A 12581-nucleotide genomic window follows, 5' to 3' on the forward strand; every position below is an offset into this window, starting at 1 on the left:
TCTCAGAAGAGTTCAGCATGCAGCTGAGGCAACAGATCTCCCAGAGGGAGTCCTAGCAAGCTCTCTCTGCTGGGAGCTCTCCAGGGTGCTGACAAGATGCATTTTTGCTCCACTGTGCATGCCGCCACCCTGGTCAAGATCTGGCAGTTCCGACTTCATGTGAGAGGACTGCCTGACTTCCCTTGACCCTGCTGTCTGGGCTGCCCTATAGGTGAGTGTCATGGTGCTGACACAGCTGTCCTGGAAGTAGGTGTGACATCCTTGCTCCATTTGCCTGTCTGTGTGTGTGTGTGTGTGTGTGTTTGAAGTCCACTCAGCAGCAGTGAGGGTGTAGAGCAGCCTTTCTCAACCTGTGGGTCCCCAGATGTTGCTGAACTACAACTCCCATCACCCCCTAGCTAGCAAGGCCGGAGTTCAGGGATGATGGGAGTTGTAGTCCAACAACATCTGGGGACCCACAGATTGAGAACCACTGGTGCAGAGTCTTCACTGCAGCTGCCCCTAGGCTCTAGAATGACCTGGTGGTGGATGCCAGGAGTAACTCCGCCTTTTCACGCTACGAGACCCAGCCTATTCTGGGCTTCTCTTGGTAGCCAATCTGAGAGAAGGACGGTGCTGGGTTTATTTATTTATTTTTCACTAGGTGCTAGATTTTTCCTTTGTTGCCCAGTTTTTGCTGTCTAGCAACCAAGAGAGCTACAGCCCTTTCCCCCAAACTCAGTAGGAAGGTAGGAAGCTGCCGTGTCTACTGATCCATGTGGCTCAGTGTTGCCTGCACTGACTTCCAGCAGTTCACCAGGGCTCCCAGCCCTACCTGGAAATGCCAGGGGGTGAACCTTCTTTGTGAAAAGCTCACGCGCTACCACTGAGCTTGGGCCCTTCCCACCAGCCTTCTAGAAACTTCTATTTCTGCCAGTCCCAAAATTCGACGGATGTTTAACCTGGGAAGGAGCCTCTGCAGCTACCCCTGAAGTTTCACTTTGTGTAAGTGCTGGCGACCGCTCAAAGTGATAGCTACAGGGGCAGCCAGAAGCTCAAGGCAAGAAGGGGCATTAAAGTTCCAATTTAGCAGCAGCAAGATGACTAAGAGGAAATGAGCTTCGCTAATTTTCTGGAGCCCCTCTAGTCTCATTGGCGGGGCATTAAGAAGTACGAACAAACGACTAGAGCCTGAGCAGGATATGCCACCCACCATGCCGAGATATTAGATGAATTACCCGCAGCGGCTGTCAGGAAAAAAAGAAGGCATTGACAACAGAGTTATCGGAACAAAGGGAGGGAGGGAGCAAGTGCTGAGGGAGGAATGGAAGCTGGGTAAACAGTTGGAGTCAGATGACTTCTGGGATAGGGCAATGTTTTGCTTTTTACCTTTGGTCAGTCTTTATTGAGTTAAAATGAATACATCCATACAGTATTTGCCATTACATGCTTAGACAGCATAAGAAAGAGAGAAAAGAAAAACGCGGAATAAGGACAAGTGTATAAAGATCAAGGGAAAAAAGAAGAGAAAAAACAGGAAGATCATTTTGGGATGTTCATCTTCACCACGGAGATTCTACCCCATAGCAAGAGATGTAATTTATTCCATGTTTCCAATTTTTTTTCTTAATCTCCTTCCACGTTTTGACATAATTATCCTCATATAGGTTGATACTTTTTCTTGAAATCCAGACCCCTAGATATTTTAATTTATTCTTTATCTCTAAGCCTGTCATTTCTTGAAGTACTTTGTTCTCTTCTGTACTTTTTAGTTGGCATTTTAGTTTTTGAGTAGTTTACTTTTAGGCCTGCCGTTTTTCCAACGCCACAGGAATACTTTGCTTCGGATCTTGTGTTGTTATTATTAAGCCATCTGCGAATGCCCTGACTTTATAGGATTCCCCCCCCCCCCATTACAACTCCTCTGTCATGGATGCTTTATGGTCCTTGACCACTGGCTATGCTGGCAGGCAGGGTGACAGGAGCGAACCAGCAGCAGAAGGCATGAAGTAAGTGGAGTTCCCCCTTTATTAGAAAGAAGAAGAGAAAAAAACCAGGATCTGTGCAGGAGTGTCAGGCCTAATGAGCACAGCCACTCTTTTTTGGTAGCTCTTGCCTCTATGAAGCAGTTGCTGAGACTGAAGGTTCCCACAGATGCCTAAGTCTTCTTCAGGGCTTTTCACCAGTAATTGGAGACTGCGCCTGTGTGACGCGTGACGCCTGTCGCTGCCCATTTCATTATTTTTTTAAATAAAATATTTATTAAAGGTTTTAGACAATATATCACCAACCACATAAAACACCGTCACCAACATAAAACAAACAGAACAGAAAAAGCAAAAGATTAACACACAATAGATAAAATACAACATAATTAATTTCCAAAAAACCATATTTCCATAACCTTCCTTTAGGACTTCCTCACATTTCCCTTCCCTGCGTTCCCAGTTATAAGGTTAAGTCAGCAATGCTTCACCTTCTTTCAACTCTTGCTTTGTAATTTTCAAATATTATGTCTCCAATTAAAAAAAATTTTTTTAATCAAATACTTGAGTATTTAAATTTGACATAATATTAATTAAAGTTTCATCCTTGTTCATATAAATCACTTATTTTCATACTTCTTTCAACTAGGTTACTGATGCCAAGTTATTTTCTATCCTGCATCATCTTAACATTCATACAATTTACAATGTTTTTGCAAATAGTCCTTAAACTTTTTCCAATCCTCTTCCACTATCTCTTCTCCCAGGTCCCGGATTCTGCCAGTCATTTCTGCCAATTCCATATAGTCTATCAGTTGTGTCTGCCATTCTTCCAGAGTGGGCAAATCTTGGGTCTTCCAATGTTTTGCAATAAGTATTCTTGCTGCTGTTGTCGCATACATAAAGAAAGTTCGATCCTTCTTTAACACTCTTTGGCCGACAATGCCCAAAAGGAAGGCCTCTGGTTTCTTAGGGAAGGTATATTTAAATACCTTTTTTAACTCATTTAACTCATTATAGATCATTTCCCAGAAAGCCTTAACCCTTGGGCAAGTCCACCAAAGGTGAAAGAATGTTCCTTCAGTTTCCTTACATTTCCAACATTTATTGTCTGGCAAATGATATACTTTTGCAAGCTTGACTGGGGTCATATACCACCTATATATCATTTTCATAATATTTTCTTTCAAGGCATTACATGCCGTGAACCTCACACCGGTGGTCCATAACCTTTCCCAGTCAGCAAACATAATGTTGTAACCAATGTCCTCTGCCCATTTTATCATAGCTGATTTAACCGTTTCATCCTGAGTGTTCCATTTTAACAGCAAGTTATACATTTTATAAAGTACCTTAGTTTTAGGTTCTAACAGTTCTGTTTCTAATTTCGATTTTTCCACCTGGAAGCCTGTTTTTTTGTCCATATGAAAAACCTCCCTGTTCTGAGCATAATGTAACCAATCTCGCACTTTATCCTTTAATTTCTTAAAACTCTGCAATCTCCAGATGTCTCCATCTTTTTCTAATATTTCCCAATATTTCGGCCATTTGGCCTCCATATTGAGTCTTTTCTGAGCCTTAGCTTCCATTGGTGACAACCACCTTGGGGTCTTATTTTCTAGTAAATCTTTGTATTTTGTCCAGACATTAAACACTGCCTTCCTGACAATATGGTTCTTGAAAACTCTATGGACTTTTACCTTGTCATACCACAAATATGCATGCCATCCAAAAGCGTTGTTGAACCCTTCCAAATCCAAAATATCAGTGTTCTCCAGAAGCAGCCAATCTTTCAACCAGCAGAAAGCTGCTGATTCATAATACAACCTTAAGTCTGGCAGGGCAAACCCCCCTCTTTCCTTAGCATCAGTTAATATTTTAAATTTTATTCTGGGCTTTTTGCCCTGCCAGACAAATTTAGAAATATCTCTCTGCCACCTGCCGCTGCCCATTTCAGCCCTCTCCTGATCCTGGGAGACGAGGGTGGGGAGGGGACAGGGAGACACCCAGGCCTCTTCACCAGCCAGATTCACTTCTGCCTCTTGGCCTCCCTCCAACTGTTCACCTGCTTCAGCTTCTGCCTCTGATTCTGGGCTGCTCTCTGCCACAGACTCTCCCTGCTCACAAAGCCCTGTTCCCTCCTGAGCTTCCCACACTTCCTTCTCCTGGTCTTCTCCCTCTTCCCACCCATCATTTCACCCTGGCCTCTGAGCCTTCTTCCCTTCGTGGTTCCCCACCTGGTTCCTCTCGCCACTCTTTTGTGTCCAACCAGTCCCAGGACACAGGGTCTGATGGGAGCTGGGAGTCCAGCCACGTCTAGAGGACCTCAGGTTCCTTCTCCCTGAGTGAGGAGGAGCTTGGTTGAGTAGGAGGGTTTGGAGAAGACATCTGTCTGGAGCTCTGGTGAGCGAGTGCCCACTGAAGAGCACAAGGAGAGCCTGCTAGATCTTGCCACTGCTTGTGGGGAACCTGGAAGCAGGATTTGAACACAAGAGCAACTCTCCCCTCCTGTGGCTTCCAGCAGCTGGAACTCAGAAGCATTACTGCCACTAAGCATGGAGGCAGAGCACAGCTGTCATGGCTAGTAGCCATTGATAGCTTTCTCCTCCTCCAGTTGCCTTGTAAAGCTATCTAAGATGGTGGCCATCACTGCCTCCTTGGAAGAAATGGTTGTAATAACAATAGTAATATTTTTTTATTTATACCCCGCCCTTCCTGGTTCAAAAACCGGGCTCAGGGCAGCTAGCAACAAATTTAAAACACTTAATTGCAAAAGCATCATAAAATACAGTATAAAAACATGAACAACAATAAAATTCAAAATTCAGAAATCAATTTAGGGGAAATAAGCATTAGATAATCCCCAGGGCTAGCTGGTTGAATTGGTCCTACCTGGGCCAGCGTGGAGGCCAGGGGAGAATTAGCTGTGGGGTCTCAGAGCGGGTGATCTTCATAAAAGGGGAGGGGGAAGGAAGAGAAGGGAAATAAAAGATCAAGCTGAATTAAAAGTAAAGGCCAGGCGGAATAGCTCTGTCTTACAGGCCCGACAGAAGGAGGTTAAATCCTGCAGGGCTCTGGTCTCGTGGGACAGAGCATTCCACCAAGTCAGAGCCATCACTGAAAAGGCCCTGGCGCTGGTGGAGGATAGTCTGACTTCCTTAGGGCCCGGGACCTCTAAACTATGGTTCTTCATGGACCTTAGGGTCCTCTGCGGGGCAGACCAGGAGAGGCGGTCCCGTAAATACAAAGATGGTCCACCCCGGAGACTGGATGACGTTCCAGAGTGCCTGAAGTATCTTCATAACTTAGCCCAGCGGCGTTGTTCTGTTCCTGACCTGACGCACCCCCCATTTCATCCTTGCAGTTTTGGAAAGAAGAATTGAATACGGAATGTGGAAAGATGTCACACGGAACATGTACCCATGCCTTCTTCCTTACCAGTTCCAGCTGGGCAAGGTGCATGTGGCTAGGAACTGGAACAGGAAAAGGAGGCTCACATTCTAGAAGGGCAGTGTGGTGTAGTGGGGTTAGAGCCTAACCTATCTCTCAGGCTTGTTGTGCAGATTAAATGAGGAGGGAGAGAACACATCAGCTTGTGCCCCTTGGAGGAAAAATGGGATGTAAATGCAATTGAAATTCATTCATTCATTCATTTACTCACTTACTCACTTCCTGATCAGAAACAGTGAGCTGTTATCAGTTGCCTGCAGGGAGTAAGGCCATTTTGGAAACTGTTCTTCAGAGCCATTTTGATGTTGATGTCTAACTGTCACTGCTCACTTTTTCGCGGAGCGATTGTCCCCACACCAGACAGCGAGTTAAAAGGGAGGATTGTTCATCCCATTCCTTCTGGCCTTTTGATTTCAGAAATAGAGGTGACCTTTCTCATACCCCCTTTTTGGAATAATGACATTTCCAGAGGGTGGTGGTGGTTTGAGGCTCTTGAATCTGCCTGGGAGAGAGATAGAGAGAGACGCTGGCGGTTGAGACTTTCTCTCCCAGGCTGAAAGGCATTGATCATCGACGCTTTGTCAACCCCACGGCTGTAAAGTGAGCAAGGTTCTAAGTAGGCTAACTCATAACTCCGACACCTGGGGATGCTGGACAAAAGCTTTGTCGACTGCTAAATATAGTTTTCCAATGACTCGGCATGTCTGAGTTATACACAAAGGTGCGACAAACTGGGTCATTCAACTGGAGATATTTGATGCATCCGTGGATAGGATTCTGCCCCAGTCGCAGACATCAAAACTGTGAGTGGGCTGAGGCAATACACTCTTATTTTGTGGGGGGCAGCAGGGCTGGCTATCTTCCCCCCTTCTTAAGCTCCCCTCAAGCAGGTGTCCTTTTGCGGTGAACTGCAGCCGAGGAGAACCGCTGCTGCGTCTGGCAAATAAAAGGCAGAATGGAAAAACCATGTGTTACATCCTTGGTGAAAGCAGGGAGAAAGATGAATGGCATACTTAAGATTATTAGGAAAGGGATAATCCTTTTTGGGGGGGCTTCCAGGAGGCATCTGGTTGGTGCTCTTGAGAAGCAGGATGCTGGACTACGTGGACCTTTGGGTAAGGTAAAAAGGTAAAGGACCCCTGGATGGTGGAAGTCCAGTCAAAGGCGACTCTGGGGTTGCAGCACTCATCTCGCTTTCAGGCCGAGGGAACCGGCATTTGTCCACAGGCAGCTTCTGGGTCATGTGGCCAGCAGGACTAAACTGCTTCTGGCAAAATGGGACACCTTGACGGAAACCGGAGCGCACAGAAACGCCGTTTACCTTCCCGCCGCAGCGGTACCTATTTATCTACTTGCACTGGTGTGCTTTCGAACTGCTAGGTAGGCAGGAGCTGGGACCGAGCAACGGGAGCTCACTCCATTGTGGGGATTTGAACTGCCGACCTTTTGATTGGCAAGCCCAAGAGGCTCAGTGGTTTAGACTACTGCGCCACCCGCATCCCTTGGGTACCTGTCTCTTGGTCACTCTTTCTTGTTTGCTCACCATGTCATTCGCCAGCAGGGGGCACTGGAGGAGCAACATACTTTCTCCTTCCCTCAGCTTCGAACGCACCCGGTTGATATTATTCCCCTCCCACCCACTTGGACGCTTCTTCTAATGACATTTTACAACCAAGCACTTGAGGTTTGTGGAGCGAGAGAGAGAGAACAGAAACATTATTTATCAGTTACCTCTCTCAGTTTCCTTTTCTTATTTACCTTTGATGAAATAAATGACTGGGCACCACTTGGCGTGTATATTGTGCTCTGTGTTATTTTGTGTGTGAAAGTGGAAAGCAGGAATCGGCACTTTAGATAATGGCTTTGTCTGTTGGGACCAGATTCCTGGAACTCATTAGGCACTCCAGTTCCTGCTGGGTGTTTGCAAATGGCTTTGGAAAGGTTCCTGACAACCTCATTTGGGTTCTCGTTAAAAGGCCCGAGCCATTACCAGAGGACGTGGGTGCATGCCAGGGCAGGTGGCTGAGTGCTGCTGAGATGACTCTTGGGACGGCCTTATTCCTTGTGCACCCGGTAGATCACTGCAATGTGCGGGAAAGTATCTCCTGCAAATTCCAAAGAGCTCAAGCTTGTTTTGTAGTACAGTCATACCTCGGGTTACAGATGCTTCAGGCTGCGTTTTTTTTGGGTTAAAGGTAAAGGTAAAGGTACCCCTGCCCGAACGGGCCAGTCTTGACAGACTCTGGGGTTTGTGCGCCCATCTCACTCAAGAGGCCGGGGGCCAGTGCTGTCTGGAGACACTTCCGGGTCACGTGGCCAGCGTGACAAGCTGCATCTGGCGAGCCAGCGCAGCACACGGAACGCCGTTTACCTTCCCGCTGGTAAGCGGTACCTATTTATCTACTTGCACCCGGGGGTGCTTTCGAACTGCTAGGTTGGGTTACGGACCTGCAAAAACCCAGACGTACCGGAATGGGCTGCTTCCGGGTTTCGGGGGCCGCGCATGCACAGAAGCGCTGAATCGCGCTTTGCGCATGCGTAGAAGCACCGAAGCGCATCCCACACATGCACAGACTCTCCGCTGTGGGTTGCGAACACTGCAACATTTGCAACCCGAGTGTCCATTGTACAGTAGAACCTGGGTTCTCAAATGCCTGGTTCTCAAAATCTGAAAACCCGGAAGTAAGTGTTCCGGTTTTCGAACAATTTTCGGAAGCCAAACGTCCGGTGCAGCTGTCGGCTATTGTTTCCGGGGCGCTTACACCAATCAGAAGCTGCGCCTTGGTTTTCGAACACTTCGGAAGTCAAGTGGACTTCCGGAACGGATTAAGTTTGGTGCTTTTGTTTTTGCTATTTATTTTGCGTTTTTGTTTTTGAGGCTTTTTCGGTTAATTTGTTTTTTTGACTGTGTGAAGCCCAGTTCAGCTACTGATTGATAGATTGTGTGACTGTGGAAATGGATAAAAGCCCCCCATCCAAGCAATGAGTATCATCAGTGCAGGGAAGAAAAAGAAATAAATTTTCATTTTTATCATCTACAATGCTGTCTTATTTCTTTTATAGTACATTTATTTCATTTTATGGATCAATGGTCTCGTTAGATAGTAAAATTCATTTTAAATTGCTGTTTTAGGGGTTGTTTTTAAAAGTCTGGAACGGATTAATCCCTTTTGTGTTACTTTCTTTGGGGAAGCGCACCTTGGTTTTGGAACGCTTTGGTATTGGAACGAGCTTCCGGAATGGATTAAGTCTGAGAACAAAGGTACCACTGTATTGCCCGGTCAAAATTTATGAAACCAATGTCACAATGTGGGCTTCAATTTGCGTGGCCCCTTCCTAGGACCCAGCTCCTTCCTCCCCTGCCTGCTTACTTCCTCTTCTGGATCCAGTGTTTAATGGGGTCTGGTAGAAGAAGAAGAAGAAGAAGAAGAAGAAGAAGAAGAAGAAGAAGAAGAGTTTGGATTTGATATCCTGCTTTATCACTACCCCAAGGAGTCTCAAAGTGGCTGACATTCTCCTTTCCCTTCCTCCCCCACAACAAACACTCTGTGAGGTGAGTGGGGCTGAGAGACTTCAGAGAAGTGTGACTGGCCCAAGGTCACCCAGCAGCTGCAGGTGGAGGAGCGGAGATGCGAACCCGGTTCACCAGATTACGCGGCTACTGCTCTTAACCACTACACCACACTGGCACCCCTGGCCTTCTGAGCCTGCTCAGATCCTTCCCCGGGGCATTTGACTCTGTCTTCCTGTCCTCCTCCCATTCCTCCTTCTGATCTGGCCACCCACTCCCTGACACCTCTGCAGGTCCACCTAGTCCACTACGATGCCTCCAGCAGTGGCCAACGAGAGGTCTCTGAGAAACTGCTAAGGACGGCAAGAGAGGATGCAGCCATTATTATTATTATTATTATTATTATTATTATTATTATTATTATTAATACCCCGCCCTGCCCAGCCAAGACAGCTGCTCAGGGCAGCTAACAACCAATATAAAAACAAATTGATTGAATTACAGCTTTAAAAACAAGATTAAAATACAGCATTAAAACATTAAAATGCAACCTCATTTCAGTGGAAACTCAAATCAAAAACGTCTCACATTGCCAGCCCCCAGCCCCTGGTTTTCAAGGCTTGCTGTCTCTGGACATGAGAGTTGCAGCCAGATGTGATGGGTAGTAAAAGCAGACCAACTTTCCAGGAATTTACCTTTCCCCTTTTGCAATGGTCTCCGAGCTAGAGGTCACTGCCCAGCCTTGTAAATAAGCCAATGAAAATTACTAGCCTGCCTTTTGTTTTCCACTAGCCTGCAAAGAGGCTAGAAAGTTTGTGTTTCTCTGCTGGCTGCGACCCCCCTCCCTCACAGCAGAATTTGAGTGATACTTGTAAACACAACAAGTTGTGGAGTTGTTGTTAGTCGTTTAGTCGTGTCCGACTCTTCTTGACCCCCTGGACCAGAGCACGCCAGGCCCTCCTGTCTTCCACTGCCTCCTGCAGTTTGGTCAAACTCATGCTGGTAGCTTCGAGAACACTGTCCAACCATCTCGTCCCCTGTCGTCCCCTTCTCCTTGTGCCCTCCATCTTTCCCAACATCAGGGTCTTTTCCAGGGAGTCTTCTCTTCTCATGAGGTGGCCAAAGTCTTGGAGCCTCAGCTTCAGGATCTGTCCTTCCAGTGAGCACTCAGGGCTGATTTCCTTAAGAATGGCTAGGTTTGATCTTCTTGCAGCCCATGGGACTCTCAAGAGTCTCCTCCAGCACCAGAATTCAAAAGCATCAATTATTCAGCCATCAGCCTTCTTGTGGAGAATATTGTTTGTGGAGTAGACAGGAACAATATTAAAGAATATAAAACTGTGTGGGGAAAACGATGACAGTTTAAACAGTACAATGAGAATGATTGGAAGACTTGTCAGAAGCCTTTTTTATTTAAGTGTTTAATTAAGTATTAATTAGGAAGATTAAGGGGTTTTTTATGTACGTAAATTTGCTTTTTCTTCTTTCTTTTTTCTGTATTTTCTTCTTTTTTCTTAATTGTTTTTTCTTTCATTTTCTTTTTGTAGCATGGGATTGCAAATTCTTTGTATAAGTGTGTAATTTAAATTAAGAAAGATTATTATTTTAAAAAAGGGAAATGCAGGCCAGTAATCTCTTTGCGAATCACTTCTCTCTCTTTTTTAAACTATGCATCTTAGTGGAAGAGTGATACACAGCCCCAGTGTAGGCAGCCAGCCCAGAAGCCAAGCAGACAGACCAGTGGAAGGGAAATGAAGTGAGGTATCTCTCTTTTGCCAGTCCCATTCATTTCATGCGATTTCATGGGATTCTAGGCACTCACCTGTATGGAATTCCTGGTCACCTATGGTGACCACTCTGGTTGCTAAATGCCAGGGTGTCACTCTTATAGCAATACCATCTTTCAGGCAAAGCAAGCAACCCCCCTCTTCTGCAGCAATATAAAATAATGCGTCCCTCTTTTGTTACGTGCAGGCTTGTGGCTGTCGTTACAGAGGAAGGCTGAACACGATTTGGTTTAAAAAAAACCCACCACCAGTCACATGGATTCACTCCGTTCTGACGTACATAGCTCAGTTTTGTTTTGTTGTTAATCCCATTGATTTTAGAGCGCTTGCCAAATTGGAGGGGCACCGGCGAAGGCAAGCACATTCTGGCAGATGGGCTTAGCCGTTTGCAGGCGAGGTGCGCTCCCTGCTGAGAGTGGTGTTCTGTTTGGTAAAACATTAACTCTAAAATGTGATTTCTGCTTACAGCATGGCACTTTTTTTATACAGTGGTGCCCCACAAGACGAATGCCTCGCAAGACGGAAAACCCGCTAGACGAAAGGGTTTTCCGTTTTGGAGGTGCTTCACAAAACGAATTTCCTATGGGCTTGCTTCGCAAGACGAAAATGTCTTGCGAGTTCCTGTGGGGTTCCCCCCCCCTTTTCCCAAGCCGCTAATCAGCTGATCCGCTAAGCTGCTAAGCCGCTTAACAGCTGATCCGCTAAGCCGCTTATCAGCTGATCCGCTAAGCCACTTATCAGCTGATCCGCTAAGCCACTTATCAGCTGATACGCTAAGCCCGCTAAGCCGCTAATAGCGCTAAGCCGCTAATGGGCTTGCTTCGCAAGACGAAAAAACCGCAAGACGAAGAGACTCGCGGAACGGATTCTTTTCGTCTTGCGAGGCACCACTGTATATATAAGCGATGGGAAGCAGGATCAAGGAGGTTGTATCTGCAGGGGAATTCCAGCTGGAGAATGGAAGGAAGAATCTGGGATCCTTCTCTGTTTTAGCTGTAGCTGGAATGTCCCCATGCCCGACATCATGGATGATGTCAGGAGCAGGAAAGGTGGGTGTGGTGAGCCCAAAACAGGTTGCAGGGTTGACCTCAGACTCAGGGCTGGATTTAGGTTTGATGAGGCCCTAAGCCAGCGGTTCTCAACCTGTGGGTCCCCAGATGTTGTTAGACTACAACTCCCAACGTCCCTGAGCTCTGGCCTTGCTAGCTAGGGGTGATGGGAGTTGTAGTTCAACAACCTCTGGGGACCCACAGGTTGAGAAAGGCTGCCCTAAGCTACTGAAGGTAATGGGGCCCTTTCTATGTCCAGTTGTCCTTTGTCAACAACAAATGGTCGCTGTTTTTTGTCTTGAATATATGCTATATGGTAATTTATGTACTTAATACAGTGATGGCCAAACTTGGCCCTCCAGCTGTTTTGGGACTACAACTCCCATCATCCCTAGCTAACAGGACCAGTGATCAGGGACGATGGGAATTGTAGTCCCCAAACAGCTGAAGGGCCAGGTTTGGCCATCACTGACCTAACAGGTATGTATCTAAAGCCATTTTCACATGTTGCCATACAATTAGTCCATGCAGAATGTAGGCACCCTATATATAGAAAGGAGCAAACCAGTGATATTTTAGGGAGCAGGCTAGCAGGCGGGGCCCATGACTTAGATCATAGGAGCCTACACAACACAAAACACTGTTGCTATATGTAGGTTTTATTTTATTTGTTTTTTTAATCTTATATTTTGGAAATGTACATCCAGTTTTTTCTTTCTTCAATTTTTGGGGGGGCCCTCAAGAGAGTGGGGCCCTAAGAGGGAGCAAATTGAGCAGGGGCATTAACCCCGAGTGCGTATTTGTGGAAATCGTATATGTC

At 46.2% G+C, this 12581-nt stretch overlaps 1 protein-coding gene across 5 annotated transcripts in view; it reads left to right on the forward strand.

The window, feature by feature from the left end:
- The window catches only part of PEMT (phosphatidylethanolamine N-methyltransferase), a 104627-nt gene that overhangs the window by 8009 nt on the left and 84037 nt on the right, over positions 1-12581 (forward strand). The window lies entirely within an intron of this gene.

This window comes from Podarcis vaucheri, assembly GCF_965113315.1.
Source record: "Podarcis vaucheri genome assembly, chromosome: 14".
NCBI classification, from domain to species: domain Eukaryota; kingdom Metazoa; phylum Chordata; class Lepidosauria; order Squamata; family Lacertidae; genus Podarcis; species Podarcis vaucheri.